This window comes from Crocuta crocuta, unplaced genomic scaffold, assembly GCF_008692635.1.
Source record: "Crocuta crocuta isolate KB4526 unplaced genomic scaffold, BGI_CrCroc_1.0 scaffold278, whole genome shotgun sequence".
In the NCBI taxonomy this organism is placed as follows: domain Eukaryota; kingdom Metazoa; phylum Chordata; class Mammalia; order Carnivora; family Hyaenidae; genus Crocuta; species Crocuta crocuta.
In genome coordinates this window covers 1,896,326-1,919,441 of record NW_027532173.1, presented here as the reverse complement: position 1 = coordinate 1,919,441, position 23,116 = coordinate 1,896,326, and the positions used below count along the sequence as shown (strand labels likewise).

At 41.7% G+C, this 23,116-nt stretch overlaps 1 long non-coding RNA gene across 1 annotated transcript; it reads left to right on the top strand.

The window, feature by feature from the left end:
* Positions 1-8,131: 8,131 nt before the first annotated feature.
* On the top strand, positions 8,132-22,979 carry LOC144242474 (uncharacterized). Its single transcript, XR_013338350.1, has 4 exons — positions 8,132-8,328; positions 12,972-13,153; positions 14,823-14,890; positions 22,466-22,979. It is a non-coding gene; the product is annotated as an uncharacterized LOC144242474 (long non-coding RNA).
* The last annotated feature ends 137 nt before the right edge of the window (positions 22,980-23,116 follow it).

Sequence of the window (23,116 nt, the reverse complement as noted above, 5' to 3'; positions counted from 1 at the left end):
CTCGCAAAACTCGCCGAGACCCAACCAGCCCCAGCTGCCCTGCCAGCTGCCGGCAGAGGCCTGAGCAAGCCCGGCCCAAATTAGCCAAGTGCAGCCCAGATCGGCAGAACCGCCCAGCCACGGACTCATGAGAAATAAAAAACGGTTGTTCTTTTAAACCACTAAGTTGTGTGGTGGCTTATAACGCAGCAATAGGTATCTGAAACAGACATTCTCCATTTATGCCTAATAACATGATTATCAACGTTGACAAAGGCAACAAAGCCCAATATACTAAGGGGCCGGGCTGGTGCTTGGGAAGACAGCAGGAAAGAGACAGGCAGGTGGCTGCAGCCTGCGTGGGTTGCTACACTGGGCACACCAGCAGCCCGAGGTCTTGGAGAGCAAGGCCAAGGGTAGTGAAGGTCGGAAGTAAGTTGTTAAAGAAGGTAACTTGCAAATCAAACCAATCAACCTACAAGTTTCAATTCACACATTTTTAATATACTATTAGATGATGGAGGGATCTAGGCCCTGAGGCAAAGATAAAGTTGCTGAGGGGAAGAGATGCCGCCGACTCAGGAAATGAGCAGAACCTAAGGATCCTTGTGGTGTGACCGCTGCACACGGCCCAGATGCAGGCGAAGAGCGAGGCAGGAACCAGGGAGGGAGGAGGGCTCTGGGGTGCAGGAAACCTGAAGGATGGGAACTGAGCCGGACTTTCCCATGAAATGGGAAGAATATAATCTCCGGAAATTTGGAAGCATGGACAGTTTACTAAAGTATCTGAATCACCTTTCAAACCATAAAAAAAATCTGGAAAAAAATTATTTCATTGTTTTTGTGCTAGGATAGAAAAAGCAGAGGTGACATCAGGAGATGTGAGTTTTGTTTCTGCTTGACCTTGGGCAGACCACAGGACGTCCCTGGATCTTAGTTTTCTCATCTATAAAATCAAGAAATTAGGTAATCTCTAACATTTCCTCCATGTTTCAAACTCTCCATCTCTCTCTCCTTATTCATATATATATGTATGCATATATATATGTATGTATATACATCCTCATATATATAAAAAACAAAAAATATAATTTCTGGAATATTTCATCCACTTTACTTTTGGTCCAAGAATCATCTCTTCTCCAGAGAGCTGGAAGAGGAAAGAAAAACCCAGCCAACTGTCTGGTCAAAGCTAAGGATGAGGGAGACTTAGATATTAGGCTTCAAACATATGATGAAAAAGAATAATCTTTTGGCTATTACCATTTTCCAGAAATGTTTTAAATCTCCCAACAGTAATGAGGACTCTTGACTGAATGAAAATAATCAAATGTCTTTCTCTCCTTGGAACACAGAGCCTCAATGTTGAAATAAACACCTGTCTGATGACGTAGGGAATGGTAGCTCAATATCAACTGTCATTGCTCTCTCAAATTGGTCTTAGTAGACCAGGTCATTATTTAGCTTCCAGCAAGCACCCTATCCTAACAGTTCCCCAGTTTTCCTGTGGCAGAATAGTTCTCCTGCACTGTGTAATCTTAAGACAGAGAAAGGTCTTGGAAACCACTTCCCATAACAGAATGAAGGGCTCAGCCTCTCCTTCTCCAGGCCCCAGTGGGAGGCGGGGCGGGGAAGGTTGGCCCCTAAGACACTCCTGAGGACTTAGAACCTAAGCCAGCTGTTTAGGGTTGGTGAGATGTTGCTCACCACACTGTTCTCTTCCCACAATGCCTACTGAGGTTTGCAAGGGGGTTCATGGATCCTACATTTCCAAGCCTGGTCGTTCAGCTTCCTATCTACTGTGTGCACCCTCTGACATCCTATCTACAAATTCCCTTAACCTAAGCTATTCTGATTCAGTTTCTAGTACACAGAACTGAGAAGCCTAACTGATACAACAATATTCCACCAGAACCAGTCTTATGCATAAGTTATAATGCTAGGCTATCTCTTATTTCCTGTCCTTTTACACAGTTTCCTACACATCATGTGCTTTTTTCTTCCTTTAATAATATATACATATTTCACTTTTTATGGAGACACTATAGTGTAGTAGTTAAAAGTACAGATTAAAATTCCAGTTTATATCCTAAATGTGAGACCTGAAACCATAAAAATCCTAGAAGAGAGCACAGGGATTAATGTCTCTAACATCACCCATAGCAACATTTTTCTAGATATGTGTCCTAAGGCAAGGGAAACAAAAGCAAAAATAAACTACTGGGACTACATCAAAACTAAAAGCTTTTGTACAGTGACGGAAACCTTCAACACAAAAAGGCAACCTACTGAATGAGAAAAGTATTTGCAAATAAGATATCCAATAAGGGGATAATATCCAAAATATAGAAAGAACTTATACAACTCAACACCAAAAAACAAACAATTAAAAATGGGCATGGTGTCAGAATAGACATTTTTCCAAAGACATACAGATGGCCAACACGTCAAAAGATGCCCAACATCACTCACTAATCATCAGGAATATGCAAATATGACTTCATACCTGTCAGAATGGCTAAAATCAAAAAGACAAGAAGTAAACAAGTATTAGCAGAGATGTGGGGATAAAGGAACACTCATGTACTATCGGTGGGAATATCAATTAGTACAGCCACTTTGGAAAACACTATGGAGGCTCCTTAAAAAATTAAAAATACCAAATGATCCAGCAATTCCACCATTGGATATTTACCCAAAGAAAACAAAACACAAATTCAAAAACATATAGGCATCCTCATGTTTATGGATATGGAAGAAACCTAAGTAGCCAATGACAGATGAATAGAATGTATGTGGTACATATATGTCCAATGGAATATTTCTGAGCCATAAAAAAAGGATGAGGTTGTGCCATTTGTGACAACATGAATAGACCTAGATGGTATTTTAAGCAATAAGATTTAATTTTTATAAAAATTTTAGGGGCACCTGGGTGGCTGAGTTAAGAGTCTGGCTTTGACTCAGGTCATGATCTCACTGTTCATGAGTTCGAGCCCTGCATCCAGCTCTGTGCTAACAACTCAGAGCCAGGAGCCTGCTTCAGATTCTGTGTCTCCCTCTCTCTCTGCCCCTCACTCACTCACACTTTATCTCTCAAAAATAAATAAACATCAATCAGTCAATAAATAAAATAATAAAATTATAACTTTGGAGATACAATGAATGAGTGAAGACTTACGTTAATCAATGAACTTCCCTCCATCTCTTCCTCTCCCTTGTCCGTTTCTACAACCAGGCTCCAACTTGCTTCCAGTCTTTTTGTGACAGTATGAAAAATGAATTTAATCATTTTCTAAGCTTAACAGTACAATTGTATAAGAGTAACCACTGTTTGCGCCATTTAGCATTTAGTTCTTCCATTGTGGAATAATTTGCCGTAAACTCTCCAAAACCAGTCATTGTGCTCTGGCCTCAAAGATGATTTATACTTTTTCTAGATAAGTCTTAATTGAAGTAGAATATAGTACTGTATAGAACATGGGTTTTTACATATGTATAACCAGTGTAATCATCACTCACATCAAGAAAGAGTATCCCTCTCTAGAGGGACCCCCATGTTCCCTCCAGTCAACAACCCCCATGAAGGGAACCACTAGTGTCCAGACTTCTAGCAACATGGATTATTGGTTTGCCTGTCTTTGAACTCAGTACAATGGAATTACAGGACATGGACTCCAGTGTATCTGGCCTCTTTAATTCAAAATTATGTTTGTGAGATTTATACCTATTGTTTCATATTCCAATATTTCGTTCTATTTCAATCCCTTATAATATTCCATTGTTTGAATTTCACAATTTACCTATGCTACAGTTCATGAACATTTTGACTGTTTTCTACTTTGGCCTATTAGGAAGAGTACTGTAATAAACATTCCCGTACAAGTCCTTTGTCATATACATGTACTCAGTGATGTAGGGTATATATCTAGCAGTGAAACTGCTGCCCCTAGGGCTAACATACAGCTTTCCAAATTTCCAAAGGGAAGATATTAATTTCAGAGTGGTCATGTTAATTTTAAATCACAACAGCAGTTATGATTTATGAGAACTGTCGCTTCATATCCTCACAAACACTTGGTTATTATTTACATTTGTTTATTTTAAACTATTTTGGCAGATGCATGTATAATTTTTGCTTTAATTTAGATTTCCTTGATAACTAATGAAATTAAACTTTTTAAAAATTTATTTAAGAGAGAGGGAGAGAGAGAGAACATGCGTGTGCACAGGATGGGCAGAGAGAGAGGGAAAGAGAAAATCGCAAGCAGGCTCCATGCTTTCAGTGTGCAAACCCTGATGTGGGGCTGGAACTCATGAACCCGTGAGAGCATAACCTGAGCCAAAACTAAGAGTCAGATGCCCAACTGACTGAGCCACCAAGGCACCCCAAAATTAACCATTTTTATATCTGTTTATTGGCCATCTGAATATTTATCAAACTCCTGTTTCATACTTTACTTATATGAAAAAAAGTCTTGCCCAATTTCTCTTATTTACATAATATTTTTATATATTCTGTGAATCTTATATCGGATACAAATATTGAAGACATCCCCCACCTGGTGGATAATCTTCTTACTCTCTTAAGAGCAACTTTTGAGAAATTATGTTGCACATTGTAATGAGGTTCAATTTATCAACCTTTTTTGTTTGTTTACCCTTGGCACTATTTTTTATTAGTAGTTGACAAATGATGCTACGTTAGCTTCAGGTGCATGACATAGAGATTCAACAGTCTATTCTACTATTCCTTGTGAAATTTACCTTCCAAGAGATAACTATGATCACATTTTTCTCTTGTTAAAAAACCTTCCTTGATCCCTCACAACCTGTATTTCTTTTATGTAAGAAAGTAATGTTTTAAAATGTTTTATTTATTTACTTAGCGAGAAAGAGTGCAAGCAGGGGAGGGGCAGAGAGAGGGGGGGAGAATCTCTGACAGAGCAGAGCCAGAGGTGGGGCTCAAACTCAAAAACTATGACACTATAACCTGAGCTGAAATCAAGAGCCAGACGCCTGACTGACTGAGCTACCTAGGCACCCCAAGAAAATATCTTTTATACAGTATCCTCAAGGCATTTGGAAAAACCATAGACAAGGCTCCTCTTAAAATGATGAAAATTTAACATAGACAAGAAATTTAGAGGCCAAGTTAATTTATAGGCCCACAAATTTAAACTCAAACCCTTAAATCTCTATGAAAAATGAATTGGTGTGTGCAGAGAAGAGGTGGTCTTGTTCTCTAGATGGAGTGGACTATTACCATGGCTTCTGTTTAAACCCATATTGTCTTGGGCTGTTCCATCACCCACCTGAAAGGCACCTTGCCTCTATTTTCTCCTTCCTCCAAACTTTGTATCATACCACTATGTCTTTCTAAAACCCAAATCTATCGCATACCTTTGAGAGCTACCCATTTTTACAAAATAACGTCCATACTTGGTATTCAGATGGTGATAATCATTGGTATCTGATCTCACTACCAGAGACTGAGTGCAAACGCTTCTGCAAGTCTTCACCACCTCTGTATCCCCGTTTTTTGCAACTTGAGTTTGCGGCTCTTCCTATCAAGGGGTGGAGTTGATTCCCCCACCCCTGGAATTTAGGTCGGGACTATCCCTGTGACTATCTCTGGCCGATAGAAAATGACAGAAAGGGTCAAGTACCCATTCCAAGCCCAGGTCTCAAGAGGCCTTGCACTCTCCTTCTGGGAACCCCATCACTGCCAGTGAACAAACCCAGGGTAGGCCACCACTTGATGACACAGCCAATCACCTCGATCCACCAGCTAACATCCAGCCAAAAACCACACATGCAAATAACGCCATCCTAGGCAAGGCAGCCCCTAGCATGCGCATCAGGTCACCACAGACTCATGACCAAGCCCAGCTGAAACCAGCCAAGTCTGGCCTGATCTGCAGAATCCCCCAATTGACCAGTATGCTCATAAGCAATAAAATACTGATTGCTTAAACAACTCCATTTATGGTAATTTGTTACACAGCAACAGCTTATGGTGACTTGTTACAAGGCACAGCTGAGACACCAACCTTTCCAGCTCCTGCGCCCACTCTCTACCTTGTGCTCTGATAGTCCTTCACCCCAAAGCACCTGAAATTCCCTGACAATCTCACAATCATATCCCACTGCCTAGAAAACCCTTTTCTCCTATACTGTGAAAATCTCACCATTCAAGATCAAGCTCAAACATCATTTTATTTATTTATTTATTTATTTATTTATTTGAGAAAGAGTGCAAGGGCAAGGGAGGGGCAGGGAGAGAGGAAGAAAGAGAATCCCAAGCAGGCTCTGCACTGTCTTCTCAGAGTCCGATGAGGGGCTTAAACTCACAAACTGTGAGACTGTGACCTGAGCCAAAACCAAGAGTCAGACACTCAACTGACTGAGCCACCCATGTGCTCCTATTTATTTATTTAGAGTCTAACATTATTCTTTTTTTTTTTCCTGAGATATTTATTGAGGTGAAGCACTAAGATTTCAAAACTGAACAAAACAGTCTGAGTACTAACCCAGCTCCCAACTGAGGAAAGGCTAACGTCACTGTCTTATTTCTTCCCTCCCACCCCCCGACTCCCTTCAGGAGACTTAAATCTTTCTTATCTCTTCCCAAGCACCCTGTTCCCTAGTTACAGCACCGGGTGGTCACAGCACCATGGTGCGATGCCAGCCATGATGAAGGTACCTAGCTTAAAGAAATCATATGAGTAATAGATGAGATTATGCGGGCAAAGCAAAACCCACTGCATGGTGTGTGAAACACAGTGGAAAATGAACGTCAGCTGTTGTTATTTTTAGTTAACACGTACTCTCATCTCCCCTATTTGACTGCATGTAAGTTTCTTGAGAGCAGGAACTGAGCCTAATTTATCTTTGTGTCTGCAGTGCCTGAAGTGTACATGTGCCTGGCACATAATAAACACTCACCAGATGTTGGTGAACAGCCATCACCAGATCTGCAAGAACTGAGCACAGACCCAGTAACTGCTGAGCTGTTCCAGGGCCTGGGGCTTTAGAGTTATACTGGGGCGCCCTCTGCTGTGTACGGGTCTGCTCACACATCTGGGCATGGCCTGAAACTCCTGGGGGCACTTGAGTAAACCTACAAGTTTCTAGAAAGGCTCATTCCAGGCAAAGGATTCATCTCCTTAAGTAGGGGATAAGGCCTCCCTCCCCAGTGCTATACAACTGGAGTCATTAATTAAAAAAAAAAAAATGTCATCTGTTGCATTCACCCATGTCATTTGTTTTTTTTAAAAAATGTTCTGGCTCGGGTTTTGATCTTTAGATCCAAAATAAGCCCTTCATAAGAAACAACGGAATAATAAAACGAGAGATGGTGGAGAGACAGCAGGCAGCTCACAGGACTCACTGCGCTGCGTGTTTGAGACCCCTCTGAGAAGAGAAACGGTAAGTGCGTACATGGGACACGTCCATCACTTGAGACGCCAGCTGGGCACCTGGATGGAGAGGCGCCTCACTTTAGAGAGGGGAAAATTCTGAGGAAGGCCCGTGTAAAGCGCTCTTTTTATAAATCATATCATACGCCACGATTACTTAATCACACAACTGTAAAGAAAATGTTTCAACAGAAAGAATAAAAAAATTACAACCCTGCAGCAAAGTATTTGAAACAATGTATCCGCCTGAAAAGGATACACCACGTATCTATTAGCAGATCTGCTGGACGCTGATGAGAAAGGGAATGTGAGTGGGGAGAGATGCATTTCCATTTATGTCAATTTTTTTACTTAAAAAGAAAGCATATTCAAAGAAAGCTGCTCCGAATAACTCCATGCTCTGCGCCACAGATGCGGGCCTATTTTTAGCCACCTTTATGATGAACAGTCAAATTCCAGTGAAATCATGGCAACGCTATGTTCTTACACTAACACTTCACACCCCCGAGACCGAAAGCGAGGTGCAAGGTGAGCCAATTAGAATCCTGTGCTTTTCACAAATGCTGAGCTTCTTTACTCCCCATTTCTGCTACTGCTGGAGTATCAGCCCTCTGCAGTAACTGCCTGGATCGGACACTAGGCACTGGGATCCTTTTGCGACTGCAGTAACAAACTGGGGGTGGGGGGGTTCTCTAAAGGCCTTCTCCTTTTTTCATGTTAATGGAGGCAAGTAAGAGGGCGGCCTTTTCTGGAGGAATCGTAAGCTTTTTAATGGGACAGGAGAAGAAAAGTTAAAAAGTTAAGGTGAGACAGGGCAGAAAAGCAAGCCGTTCTCCAAAAACAAGTAAGATTTCCGCAAGAAAACTTACTGTCGAAAAAGGAGGGCGGGCACCTGAGTAACCTGGCGACTGGAGTCCAAATGGGCAAGGTAAGTAAAAACTCCTGCTNCCCCCCCAAAATAAATAAATAATTAAACAAAGAGTAAAAACAATCCATTATGAAAAAGACAAATAATAAAAGAAAAATAAGGTCTTGAAAAAATAAAATAAAATATGGGCGAAATAAAAGTGACGTCAACCAGTTCTTCAAAGTGCATACAGACAACAGCGCCGGGTCTGGGGGGAGGTGGCTCTACAACAGCCGTTCCTTGCAGAGGGGTGCCCTCACGCTCCGATACAACGAACACACGTTCTACTGAGCGCACTCGGNGCGCTTCCTGGGTGACGAGGTGACCCCATCGGGAAGATGGCGGCCCCCCGGGACCCTCTGGAGAAGCGCTTCCTGGGTGACGAGGTGACCCCATCGGGAAGATGGCGGCCCGCACTCCAGCCCCGGCCCGGAGCTCTCAGAGAGGCTCCCTCTCAAGCCGTCGAAGCCGTTGAAGCCCAGCAGCCTTTGCGGGGCCCTGTGGGGTCCCCTCGGTGCCCCCCGCGGCCCCCTGGTGCCAGGGCTTCTCCCGAAGCCTCTCCGGGCAGCCACCGGGCAGCTTTTCAGCCACGCTTTCCCCCACCATCGACCACATGGAAACAAGTGATTTTGCAGGGAGAAAAGCGGCAGCTGACAGGCCTTCTGAAACACGACTTAGTTACCGATACAGAGAATATTAAAAGCTGTAAGAGAACACAAGGGACAACTTTTTAACTTTATGTTTTTTCCTTGAACATTTTAAGCAGGAGTTATTTCAAAGTTCTGGTCTGTTCTCTGTGGGTCCTGTGGATCTTCTTTACTGTTTATCGTTTTTTATCTGCCTTCCCTTGTCTCTTCATGTGCCTAGTTCTTTTTTCATTGGGTGCGTATCAGCATTGCATATCAACAATTATAAAAATAAGCGGAGCTCTAGGATTATGAGAGTCTCTCCCAAAAGAGCTTCTGTGTGCTCTGCCAGCCTACTGTGGTGCTAACAGTCTTGTGTCCTCTTAATGCAGTCGGGGCAGTAGAGGATTCATACCTAGACCTCAGAAACTGCTGGTTTTGCCTAAAATGAATAAACCTCACTCTCTATCTTTACTTCAAATCATGTAACAACCTTTGAAATGGTGAGTTTTCTTTGGGGGGGGGGAGAGATTGTTTTGTCTTGTTTTGATTTTTCTACTCGGATCCCCTACTTTAGACTCCGGGGCAAGCCCAGACCTGGAACTGTAACAGCATGTCAGCAGAATAGCTCCAAGAGAAGCCTGTATTTTCTAGTCAGAGGACCAGGTGGGGGCTGTGAATTTGAAGGGAATCTCCCACTTTTTTCTTTTATTAATCTTCTGACCCTGCTCTGTGGCAAGTCATAAAGCTGCAACTCTTGCAACAAAGCAGTAGTGGTGAGCTTGCAGGCCCCTAAAACCCACAGAAAATCCTTTTCTGTTACATTAGAACTGGGAAAAGGAGTCCCTGTGATTTAAACAGTGATGAAGGAATAAATCTCTATTCATTGTTTTCTCTCTCTACCTTTTGCTCCCGAACCAGACCCAGCAATGGAAAATATGCAACAACATTGAAAAAACAATACTACTTTCTAACTCCAGCTTTCTCAGGACCATGAAAAGGCCCTCTTGAGACCTAGGAAATATTGGAAAAATTATAGAAAAGAAACAGAGAAATGGATCCCTTAAATCTGTGTATGAAGCCACTTCTGAGCATTTCATGGATGACTAGGATCCTGACTCTGGTAGTATAGCGAAAACAATAATACATTGTGATCAGATAGGATATATCCCAGGAATGTAAATAGATTAATTAATTACCTGATCAAATGAGGAAAAAAAAACTATATGATAATCTCAAAGGAATAGCATTTGATAAAGCTAAAACCATACCCTGATCCTTTTTTTTAAGTTTGTTTATTTTTGAGAGACAGAGCAAAAGCAGGGAAGGGGCAAAGAGAAGGGGGGACAGAGGATCCTGAGCAGGCTCTGCGCCAACAGCAGTGAGCCCGATGTGGGGCTTGAACTCACAAACCATGAGATCATGAGCTGAGCTGAAGTCAGACACTCAACCAGCGGAGCCACCTAGGTGCCCCCATATCATGATTCTTTTAATTAACAAATTCAAAATAGGAACTTTTTTTACTCGATAAAAGTTACCTACATCAAATATCATATCTAATGGGGAAACTATGGAAGTATTCTCAGTAAAGTAAGAAAAAGTTAAAAGATGCCCTCTATTATCACTGCTAATCATCCTATTATTGAAGAATGTAGCCAATGCAACATGAATAAAAAGAACATAAACTATGCAAATCTGAATGGAGAAATAAAACATCACTCTCTGCATAATATGCTATTGTCCTTCTAGAAATTCCAAAGCAACTACTGACTTCTGGAACTGAGAAGAGCTTAGAAATGTGGCTATAATGGATATAAACATCATATTTATAGCAATATTAATTTTTAGTAGAAAAATATTCTGTCCATAATAGCAAAAGAGCTATGAAATATATAGAAATAGCTCTAATGAGAAATATATGAAACCCTTTAAATCAAACTGAATTTCACTGAAGAATTTTTTTTTAAGTAGACTAGGAAGTTTGGAGGAATACACCAAGTACATGGTTGAAAATATTTTGCCTTGTTCAGTGTTAGCGCCTTTTAAAATCAGTTTATAACTCAATGTAATTAGAATAACAATCTCAATGGACTTTTTATTAAATTGAAAAAATTGATTTTGAATTTCATATGGAATAGTTAATGTGAAGAAATAGCTAAGACAATTTTGACTTCTAGCAAGAGAGCCAGCCTTGGTTATTCACCTGCGAGCATTTCACCTTATCTCCTCTCTCTAGAAGGGACAAGGATGCTTCTGTTCATAGTTTTTAGCAAGAATGTATTGATGTGTTGTTTTTTTATTTTAAAATCAAATATTGTTTTTTTAAAAAGTAAATGAGGAATGAGAAAGGGAAAGATGAAAAGAGAATTCGTAAAAAAGATTAAAATTAGGTCTTATCTCTTATTCTTGCCTCTCTCATCCCCAACACAGACACGCTCTGATCCACGTGTGGGGCATTAAACTCTCGCAGGCTACCTTACATAGAGATGGTGCTCCATTCTAGTAATCAGACTCAACCTGCATGGCACAGTCACAAGTTATAGTTGATCTAGAATCTACCATGTAAGGGTACTTCATGTGCACTACTTCTACTTTTTCACTACCCTCTGAGGTACATAACAGTATCCCCATTTTTAGATTAGAAACTATGGCTCCAGGAAATTAATTTATTTTTCATAGGTCAAACAGCCCGTAAATGGCTGAGTCAGGATTAATACCTAACTCTGACTGTAGCAAAAGCCAGAGCTTTTTCCACTATGCACTGCTGCCTCTCTTCTGAGGAAGAAGCCATGGAAAGAATTCCTCTGGCACCTCTCAGGGAATAGGATACTGTGCACTAGGAAGATTCTCTAGCCAAGGTCTTGGTGCCTGTGATGATTCATATTTAGATCATGTTCCTTGAGAGTAGGGAAAGATATCGCAAAGCAGCTGCTTTTAGAATCTTGAGTTGTGAAGTAAGTTCTCAGGGAAACCATCCAATGATATTGTAGGAAATCTCAGAGGTCATAGGAGCTGTTTGTTCCTGCCCATGGCTAACACGTTAACCCTTGCTGAAAGTTTCCTTCCTCTTCCAGCCATAATAGTGAAGGCCAAAGTGTTCGTCATTAAATAATCATAAGGGGCTCCTGAGTGGCTCATTTGGTTAAGCATCTGACTCTGGCTCAGGTCATGATCTCACAGTTTGTGAGTTTGAGCCTTGCGTCCAGCTCAGAGCTTGGAGCCTGCTTCAAACTCTGTTATCCTTTCTCTCTCTGCCCCTCTTCTGCTAGTGCTCTGTCTGTCTCTGCCTCTGAAAAAAAACATTAAAAAAATTTTTTTAATCTTAAGATTGTAACAGAGTCTGCAGGCTCCTGGTGCCAGCACACCAAGCCCACTCTTTCAGAGTTAACTGCACTATTAGAAAGCTTAATTTAAGTAGAGGGGACTGGACATCTAGCCAGGATGAAATACCACTGTATTTTATGACCTATAGCAACACAGACTTGGTCATGGGTAGCCACACAATCACATACTTTCAGTTGTTGTATACATATAGAATGAGATCTACTCTTTGGGCCACAGCTTAAAGGAACCAGATTTTGCCTAACCCCCCTCCTCCATCTGAGAGCTATGAAGAGAGATTTCACTTGAAAACTCCAATTATTTGGAGTTGCCAGTTGAAAAATGGGGCCTAAGCATCCGGGCATCTGGCTTCTGGCCCCAGAGTTACAACTAACAAATCAGGAATTGCTGCTTAACTTTTCTAAGCATGGTTCCCTGCTGTAAATTTCACTACTGAACCAAGTATCTTTGAAATTCTCTCTAGCTGAAACATTCCAGAAATTTTACTGAAAGTCTGGTAGTGAAGAGATATTTATTCCCTAGGTTTAAAATTAGCCCCAAATTATTGTGGGGGAATCTCTCCTGCCACTCTATTGGAGCTTGTGCCGAGGTCACGTGGTGTAGTTTAAGTATACTGGGTGCTGCCCAATGTGAAGCCTTCATTTGAGATGCTTCTAATCTCTTTTTTTCTTTTTCTTTTTCTTTTTTTTTCTTAAGAAACTTCATTTTTCATCAACCTTATTTCCATTTTGTTTGCCTTTGTGGAAGAGCGGCTGAAGACCACTCACTTTACCAAAGAGTTCCAACAGCCTCAGGGAAGCTCCAGCCAAACAAAATTTGAATAGATTTCTCCCTTCCCAGAAAATAGAAGACTTTACAATGAAGTGCTATAATCAGTTGTAAGTAAAATAGTATAGAAACGTTTAACAATTCATATTTCAGGACTGAGTTCTTTTTGATTAGCACCCAGATAGAAAAAGACCTCTGATACCTTTTTTCAAGCCATTGTATCAATTCTTTAGAAGAGCATTTACCAGCTTTGAATTGCAAATAAAAAATAGGACTTAGCAAAATACGTGCCTTGCTATCAGCTACTACTGCACTCTTTTCTCCCATAAGAGATAACTCTTTCATTCTCATCTGTATAGATGAGTGGCCACGGGCTTTGTACACCTAGGAATGAAGATGAGGCTTACTTTGCCTTCTCATTGTAAATAGAAAATTTGGGGGGTTGACTTGCAGATGAAATACAGCCTCAGCCAATAGTCATCATAATCATTATGGTATCAGAATAAGCATATTTGGGACACCGAAAATACCAGAAGAAGAGGGAAGAGAAAAGAGAACACTTTATGGCTCAGCGGCTAATCATAAATATTAAATGTCAATATGATTTTTCCTATGTGATATTCAAAAAGAACTGGTCCAAAACCACTGTTAAAGTGAGTGACATATGGTGTAATGCATAACGTATCTCAGGTTGGCAGTCTCTGCTATTGCACATGACTGTCTCTCATTTCCAAAATCAAGGTTTGGCGTTATTATCACGTGTGATTCAAAATCAAATCTTACAAGTTTAGTTTCCTGCTTATTGTTAGTCTGTGATCCGAATATGACCCCAGTCATTCTGACAAGGTGGAGATGGTAGTGGTGACACACAAAAACGACCTTGTAGTATCATTCTACTCACAGAGAAATCTCAAGAGATTTTTTTTAAGTTTATTTATTTACTGTGGTGCCTGGGTGGCTCAGTTGGTTAAGCATCCGATTGTAGCTCATGTCATGATCTCGCTATTTGTGGGTTCAAGCCCCATGTCAGGCTCTGTGCTGACAGCTCAGAGCCTGGAGCCTGCTTTGGATTCTGTGTCTTCCTCTCTCTCTCTGCCCCTCCCCTGCTCATGCTCTGTCTCTCTCTTTCTCTCTCTCTCTTTCAAAAATAAGCATAAAAAATTTATGCACTATCTGCAGTATCAGTGCAGAGCACGACATGGGACTCAAACCCAGAAACCATGAAATCATGACCTGAGCTGAAGTAGGTCAGGACACTTAACCGACTGAGACACCCAGGCACCCCTCAAAAGTGACTTTAAGATACAATGAATGTCTTGTTTTTCTGGGTGAGATAGAAAATTCAACAAGGATACAGCAAAAGACAGGGGCAGTTCTCGTGTTAGATGATCAGATAATCACCATGAAACCTCTGAATACCTGAAAAGGTTGCATCTGGAAGACAAATGACCTCAGGACCTGACGGGATGTGTGTGGGTGGGTGGTGGATATCACTTTGCATGTCACTGTAGACCCAGCATGCATTGAAAATAGGCTTTTTTCCCTCCATGGCCTTTTTGAGCCTGTGTCAGAGGAATATAAAGTCTGTAAGTGGTTGCAAGAGAAGCAATTCTCAGGTGGATTGAGGTCAGACTGTTTTGGCTGGAGCCTGTGAAGTCTGCCTCCTGACCAGTGTCATATCATGCAGACCCTGAATGGAGTGGCTGCTGCTGAGAAAACTCATTTTCACTTTACCTACCCACAGAGAAAGTAACAAAATTCTGCATTTTTAAAACCTAGGGTCTAAAGTGAAGACTTCTTTCTTCTGATGTTCTATCCTTGGGTGCAACCTCACTGCCAGGGAGAAGGTGAGGATCAAATGGGGAACATATTTTGGAAAGATCTATTGATGTTTATGTTTCTAAAGCTATCAAAATTTGAGCGAGAGTTCCAACATTATCTTCAAGAATGTTTCAAAATAGAACTGTTGCATGCAAGCTAACAAACTACATAACCTCAGGTTTAAAATACTAGCCTTTTTTGTTTTCATTCTCTCTCTCTCTCTCTCTCTTTTTTTTTTTTTTGGAGGAAGAGAGAGTGCAAGAGGGGGAGGAGGTGGGGGGGGGAGGAGAGAGAATCCCAGGCAGGCTCCTCGCTGTCAGTGTAGGGGAGTCGGGGGGAGTTCCATCTCATGACCCTGAGACCGTGACCTGAGCCAAAATCAAGAGCCAGATGCTCAACTGACTGAGCCCCCCAGGTGCCCCTAGGAATATTAACTTTGAAGTGGAGATGTAAATCACATCTGAAATTTGCAGGCATAAGAAGCACATTTGGAGGGAGATTCTATAGATCCAGGAAAGGGGGCAAGGGAAGGGTGCAAGGAGAGCTTTCTATGGAAAAATGGGGAAGAATAAGAAGATAAATTTATACAGGGCACCTGGTCTCAGTTGGTTAAGTGTCCGACTTTGGTTCAGGTCATGATCTCATGGCTCGTGACTTCAAGCCCCACATAGGGCTCTGTACTGACAGCTCAGTACAAAGCCTGTCTTCAAATTCTTCAAATTCTATGTCTCACTCTTTCTCTCTCCCTCCCCTGCTTGCATTCTCTCTCTCTCTCTCTCAAAAACTAAATAAAACATAAAAAAATTTAAAGAAGATAAATTTATAGTTCAGAGGGATGGGGGTGAGAATTCTATGATCCCTCTGAGAAAGTGAAAATGTGAGAACTTGTGAGTCCAGCCAGCACCCAAATCCTTAACAGTATTAGAGATGCAAATCCTGTGGGTTGGCATGTCAGCACGTTGTCAATTAGTGGTTCTTAAGGGTTAGGGAATATAAGAATCATCTAGAGAATGGGTTTAAAATGTAGCAAGTGAGGCTTCACTCCTTGAGACTCCATTTCAGTAGATCCAGGCTCGGTGCGGGAACCCAGATATTGTCATTCAGATGACCCCTTCATTTTGACAAATATACTGTACTCTTTTGGAGTAAAGGAATCTGCAATTCTCCTATCCCTTTCCTTTGCTTTAAGAAAAATCCCCACTGGGGCACCTGGGTGGCTCAGTTGGTTAAGCGTCCAATTCTTGGTTTCAGCTCAGGTCATGATCTCATGGTTCATGGGATTGAGATTTGCATTGGGCTCTGTGACTACAGCTCATGGGGATTCTCTCTCCCTCTCTCTCTGCCCCTTCTCCAATCACACACTCTCTCTCAAAATAAATAAATAAACAGTTAAAAAAATTTTAATGTTTTATTTCTGAGAGAGAGAGACAGCGTGAGCAGAGGAGGGCCATAGAGAGAAGGAGGCACAGAATCTGAAACAGGCTCCAGGCTCTGAGCTGGCTGTCGGCACTGAGCCCGACGCAGGGCTCGAACCCACAAAAGGTGAGATCATGACCTGAGCCGAAGTCAGATGCTTAACCAACTGAGCCACCCAGGCGCCCCTAAACATTTTTTAAAATCCCAACTTCCACGAAAAGTGTCATTTTTCCTCTTAAAAGAAATAGCATTGAAATCACAGCAGCATTACTCACCACAAGTCCTTGATGCTTGATGTTTTTTTAGGGCTACTATGTTCCAAACATTGTAAACACTTAGTCTATGTTATAATATTAACTACTGTTTATTGAGTCTTTAGTAATTGCCAGGCACTCTTAACTAATTAAACACAGGATATCTAAAGAATGTCTATCCTTCCTACAAAGAAAATAGTATTCTCTATTTTTATAGCTAAGAACATTGTGGCTCACAAAAGTTCAGTGACCTGTCTGAGGTCACATGTTAGTAAGCAAAATATAGTCCCTGGATCCAAAGACTACTTTTTCCAGTCCTTTTATTTTTTTTTTCTNCTCCCCCTCCCCCCCCCGTCAGCCCTCAGTTTGGTCTCAACCAGTGCTTTGTTTTAAAATGAACAAATGAGTGGGAGATGAAAACATCTCCATGTGACAAATTCCTGCAAGTGTGTATAAGTGGCTAATGCTGTAGACAGAACTGTCATTTCTACTTAATCCCCATAGATAACACTGACACACTGAAAATAGCTTTAATCAGCCTTCAATATCTGTGTCCTCTCTTGTCTGCTGCTCAGCTGACTGACAAAAGATGATTCCGGGACTTTGTCCCAAGCCCTTGGGAAACAGAATTATGTACATTGTACCCCCTGTATGACGGAACAGTAGGGCAGTTAAAGTATTTGCCTAGAGGCCTCTGGTATTTACTATCCTTTGAGATTTCCAGCCCAAAGTAAGGGGATGTGCCTTCTGCCCTAAAATCACGTACCTGATAATGCAGAAGGGCAGCCCTGTGATTGGAAAGAACTCTACCTGATCTGAGCTAGAACGAATTGGCTTTGACTCTCAGCTTGGACTCTCGTTAGCTCTGCCTTGGGGCAGCCATCTGTCCCTTCTGAACCTTACTGTCCTCCTGTCCAGTCTTCTCTTTTAATGTATGAATAAAAACGAATACTTTGCAAGATAAAAGAGAAATGTAAAAGCTTCTAACACATAGTACGTGTGCAGTAAGTTTTGTTTAACTGTGCTGTTTATAAATGAACTTTAACCCTAACAGCTTGAAAAATGGAAATTTCTCCAGTTTCACCCTGTTTGTAGATGAACTCAAATATGTGCTCAACACATTGGGCTTTGCTGAGTCATTCATACACACCATCAAACTGTTCAGGGTGGTGATAGAGATAGATCAAAAGAAGCGAGCACCATGAATATTTCTTAAAGAAGCAAATGGCCTTTGGAAAAGCTGTTTCAACTGCCTAAAATGTAAAAGAAGTTTGCTTTGCTCATTACTGTAATAGAACTTTTAGACTACAGACTTCATGATCCCTCTTTTCTGACACTGTGTTAAGCACAGATCATGGACCTAATCATAGAAACGGGTACATGTCTCATCCCAAGATTTTTAGAGCTAGTCAAGCATTTCTTGATGTGTTCAATAGATACTTATCTAATGATGACAGTGGACCAGCTAGGAACTAAAATGTAGTTTTGAAATGAGACCCTCAGGGACTAAAAGTAACCTGAGAGAGACAAACAACAAACCGTACCATGTAATAAGTGCTAATAGCCCATTAGGTGTGAGGCTCACAGAAGAGAATTATCTTGGGATAACCTCCAAGAGGTACACCTAATAGCAATCTTAACAATGACTTAGCCAGGAAAGGGAAGAGAGGAATGTTCAGACAAAGGGAATGGATGTGCAAGATCACAGCAGTGTAGGACAGCTTGGCATACTTGAAAACTACAAATAGTAAGAAATGTTGGGAAATAGGGGGTGGAGTGCAGCATGTTGGACAGATAAACAGAAGAGAACTACAGGTAGATAGAGTTATCTAAGAAAAGTCTTTTGTGTCAAGATTTTTTAAAAGACATTCTATGCCGAGAACAAACTGAGGGCTGATGGGGGTGGGGGGGAGGGGAAGGGGGTGAAGAGCATGGAGGAGGGCACTTGTGGGGAGGAGCACTGGGTGTTACGTGGAAACCAACTTGACAATAAACTATTTTTAAAAATAAATAAATAAAAGACATTCTAAAAGTAAGAAAATGATAAAACATGTCCAGGAGAATGCTAGGTAGCGTATTTTGAGGAAAGAGGCACAGAACCAGTTTAGTTTATTTGGTCCCTAACTCCTGGGGGCATTCTAGGCATTCAGGACAGGATTCTGGGTAGTAGGATCTCCAGGCGGTAACACATGCCGTGGCCTGCTGAAGAAGGCTCTGGGATCCCATACAGGAATGACATGGATCATGTGCCCAAATGGCTGTGGGCAGGTGGGAATGGCAGAAAGAATTGTGTCCCCAGGGGAGTTAAAGGGACAGGTGAGGAAAAAAAAAAATCATTAAGGTGATCAGTCCCCTTAACTATGAGCTAAAATGAAAGTGAAAGGTGTCACACGGGACCAAGCCACCCCAATATAGTTTGACAATTATTTCTCCAGTGTGGTCAATCAGAAATGAATAGATGGGGGATGGAACTTTGAAAATATCTAATGATGTGGCAGGATACCACCCAAGGGACAGGCCTGTGGAACAAGAGATGGGTTTTTTTTCTATGAATCTTGCTCTTTTAATTCTAAACAAGTAAAAATAGGAAGAAGTTGGATGAAAATAAAATTGCAAATCCAACCTTTACCTTCTCATAGGAGATTGCCTTCTAAACAAAGATTTCCCCAGTTTAATCTTCAGTGAGAGAATAAAGCTCATGGTTTGATAAACATGCAATGGGGGCTATCTCCTTGAGATGACTTCTAGAATGACTGAGAGCCTCAAATTAAAAGACCACAATGACAGCACTGCCATTTTATGACCATCTTCACACATCCCTGTCTGGGTCAATGGAGTAAAGACAGAAATGTGATTGGAAAAGCTGATCAAGTTGGAGGACCTTGGGGCTCTTTTCTTAGAACCATGGCTTAGGACATGATTTTATATATATATATNGTATGCCTATAAAGCCAACTTCCTAGGGAGAGAAGTTGGCAAATATGGTGTTGGGATTGTCATCAACTGATAAAAGCAACTGTATTTCCTCAATGTAAGGTAGTTGTTAGGGGCCACCTGGTGGCTTAATTGGATAAACACCCAACTCTTAATTTCAGCTCAGGTCGTGATCTCACAGTTCATGGGATTGAACCCCGTGTCGGGCTCTGCACTGACCGTGGGAAGCTTGCTTGTGATTCTCTCTCCCTCCCCTGCTTGCACTCTCTCTCTGTCTCTCAAAATAAACAAATAAACAAACAACAAAAAGAAAATTGTTAGATAAAAAGGAGATGTTCCATAAGATGTCCAATTTAGAGGTGAGTTTAAGGAAGACTGGAAGAAAAGCCTAAGCCAGCGCTTCAAAATTCTTTTTAAAAATCACCTGGATGGTTGGCCCTGTAATGTGAGCAGCTCAACTTTAAGAGGCCCTTGAATTGACAGCCTGGGTCCTACGGCAAGAAGAGACCCCCATGCATCAGAGAGCTACTCCAAGGGCGAGATGGGAATGGGGGAGAACCCACCTTGCTGCTATGGGTAAGGACGGCCAGGTGTTCTGAGGCCCAAAGTCCAATTCCTGTGTAAGCACAGACTTGGTTCAGACAATTATTGGTGGCAAGAAGTCCCTTCCAGTGAGTGAGGAGGCGTGACAGTGAGGAAAGCCAGAGATGGTCCAACTTGGAAGTCAGGTGCAGTCAGAGCCTTGAGATCTGCCCTTATGAGGCATAACTTCTGCCAGTGGTTGGGGACGTACTTTACGCTTCAATATCCTGGAATTACCACGCTGTCTGGCCTTTGAGTCTCTATTCATGCTGTTCCCTCCACCTGCAATCCCTTCCAGCAACAACCACCCTATCCTTCTTTTCGAAAGGAACTTATAATGCCAATATAACCCGTTTCTTATAACTCCAACTAAATTATATGCTCCTTGAGAAGGGAGCTTACCTGACTTATTAGCCATTTTATTCCAAATGTCCAGTATCATGTCCACCACATCATCAGTTCACATAGGTGCTCGTTGAATGAATGAACTAGAGAGAAAGAAGCTAGGGTTGGATCAAGCCCACTGGCTGGAACTTTAGCTAATGAATAGGATTTAATGTTCTGGTTCCAGAGAACTAGAATCGTATTTGAGTGGGTAGAGCCAACACTGAGGTAGTCCTGGGATGACCCGGGGTACCTGAGGTCTCAGGGAAAGTTATACATGAAAGGAGACTTACAAGTCAGACTAGAATTTAGCCATACTGACTAGAACTGCTGAACGTGGAGGAAATGAGACATATTTGCTAATGGATGTCCTACCTCTGCAAAGGTGATCCATAATGTGGTCTGCAAACGGGTCCTATCGGTATAGCCAATCACAGCAAGTTAGGAAAAGAAGGGCAGAAGAAGAGCAGCTGAGGGTTGACAAGCAGAGAAATTACACAGAGAATTACAGGTGTTCCCTTTATCCAATTGGCCTGAGGTTTTAGGATGCTAAAGATTGTGAGGGTAAAAACTTCCAATCGAATCGTTTGGAGATCTATAACAAAGCATGATTTGTTTGCAGTCTGAACAGAGATGGAGAGGAGACTTGTCACCCTAGCTTCACCACTTACATCTGCAATCCTCAGCTTCCACATTGTCTAAATGGGACGATGTGTGGAAAGTGCCTAGTACGGAGCTGCATATACGGCATATTCAAGAAATGGCACCTGTCATAAATGCTGGCGCCAGTCCTGACTTAGGTAAAGGGACTGTTGTCACTCATTTTGTCCATTTCCCTCTTCACCAGTATACACACACCTTCTCAAACACATACACAAATAACAGTAGATTCTCTGGGGTCTTCTTACAGTAGGGGAAAGACTAACAACCCTGAGAGCCCCAAAGCCACGTGTCTACCAGGAGATGCACAGCACACTGAATCATTAACAACTGCCCATCCGTATGTGTAGTCTGACTCTGACACCCCTTCCCAACTTTTCCTGGGAACCCCTCAAAATAACAATTTTTCCCTTAACTATATCTGGTTCTTAGTCAGTTGCACATAAGAATCAACTGAAATTCTCCTGAAGAAGAATAATGCTCAAGTTCACCACCAGACCAATTAGGTTAGAAATTTCCAGGAAGAGGGTTCAGCTTGGGTGGTTTTCTAAAGATCCCAGGTGATTCTAACGTGCTAACTCATGTGTAGACCCTGGACCATAGCATGAGCATCACATAGAGGCTTATTTAAAATGCAGAATCTCAGGTCCCAGTCCAGACTAAATCAGAATTGGAAGGAATCAGAATCTTCATTCCCAGTGATTAGTAATCACATCAAAGTTTGAGAAGTACTAGTGGGCATCACAGAGTCCCAGCTCTGGCCACACAATCTAATCATCTAGTGGAATTTTGGAAAATGCAAGTGCTTGGGCTCCACTCTCTGAGATTTTTAAAAATTTATTTATATATTCTTGAGAGACAGAGAGAAAGAGAGTGCACATCAGAGAGGGGTAGAGAGAAGGAGAGAGAGAATCCCAAGCAAGCTCGGCACTGTCAGCACAGAGGCTGACATGGGGCTGTAACTCACGGATAGTGAGATCATGACCTGAGCAGAAATCTAGAGTTGGACGCTTAACCACTGGGCCACCCAGGCCACTCAGACTTTTATTTAATTGGTCTGAAGAGGACCTCACATAAATATCTTGAAAAATCTCCCCTGGGCATATAAACTGTGTGGCCAGGGCTGAGAACCACAGTGCTGGGTAGGTGTTGCCTCAGTGATGGGCTGAATTCTCGGCATTGAGCACCTTCACGAGGGAGCTGTGAGATACAAGGCTCATCAGCATTCCTTTTCTCCATGGCCACCTCAGAATTGGCCAAGGAACAAACGTAGTCTCTCTAGGATGGGGCCGTCTAGCAACATGTTTAACAAATGTCTATTTCATAAACTCATATGTCAATTTGTATTTTCAATTTCCCCCCTTGTTACAGCTCCAGTGTATGAATGACTAGCTCTCTGTGCATGACAACAAGCAAACGGGAATATGCTTCTCTTAGAGATGTGCTTCATGTTCTAGTTTTACTCAGTGGCGAATAATTTTATGTTAAAACTAACAAGGGGATGTTACAAGGCACAGTATATATTGTTTGTGAGTTTTAAAGACATAACACAAGACTTCAAAGAAATTCTGTGCTTTAAGTGGACACTTCAGTCCATGCCCCAGACCTCTGAGTGGAATTTAATCTCTCTCTGCCTTTGGGACCAGTTTAGAGAAAAAGTTGGAGGAATACCGAATCTACAGAATTCTCTGAAATGTGACAAATCCTAATTGACTTGGTTTCAAATCCTCAGCAGTTAGAGCATCTGGGTTTATCTCAAATGCTAGAGATACTGTAACATATGTCACTTCTATCCCAGCCAAGGGTCAAATACGGTATCAGAAACAGAAGCTAAAATAAATTCCCAAAGTCATTTTTTGGTTGAGTTAACTTTATTCACATGATAGCTATAGGGGTTGACAATGACTTCCTCTAACATTTCTTCCGGTGAGTTGATTTAGAGTTTGGTTGCAGACAGTGTGGGTTGAAGGGATGTGTGGGTTAAGATAGATCAGGGGCTTGTTACAATTCTACATCATCATG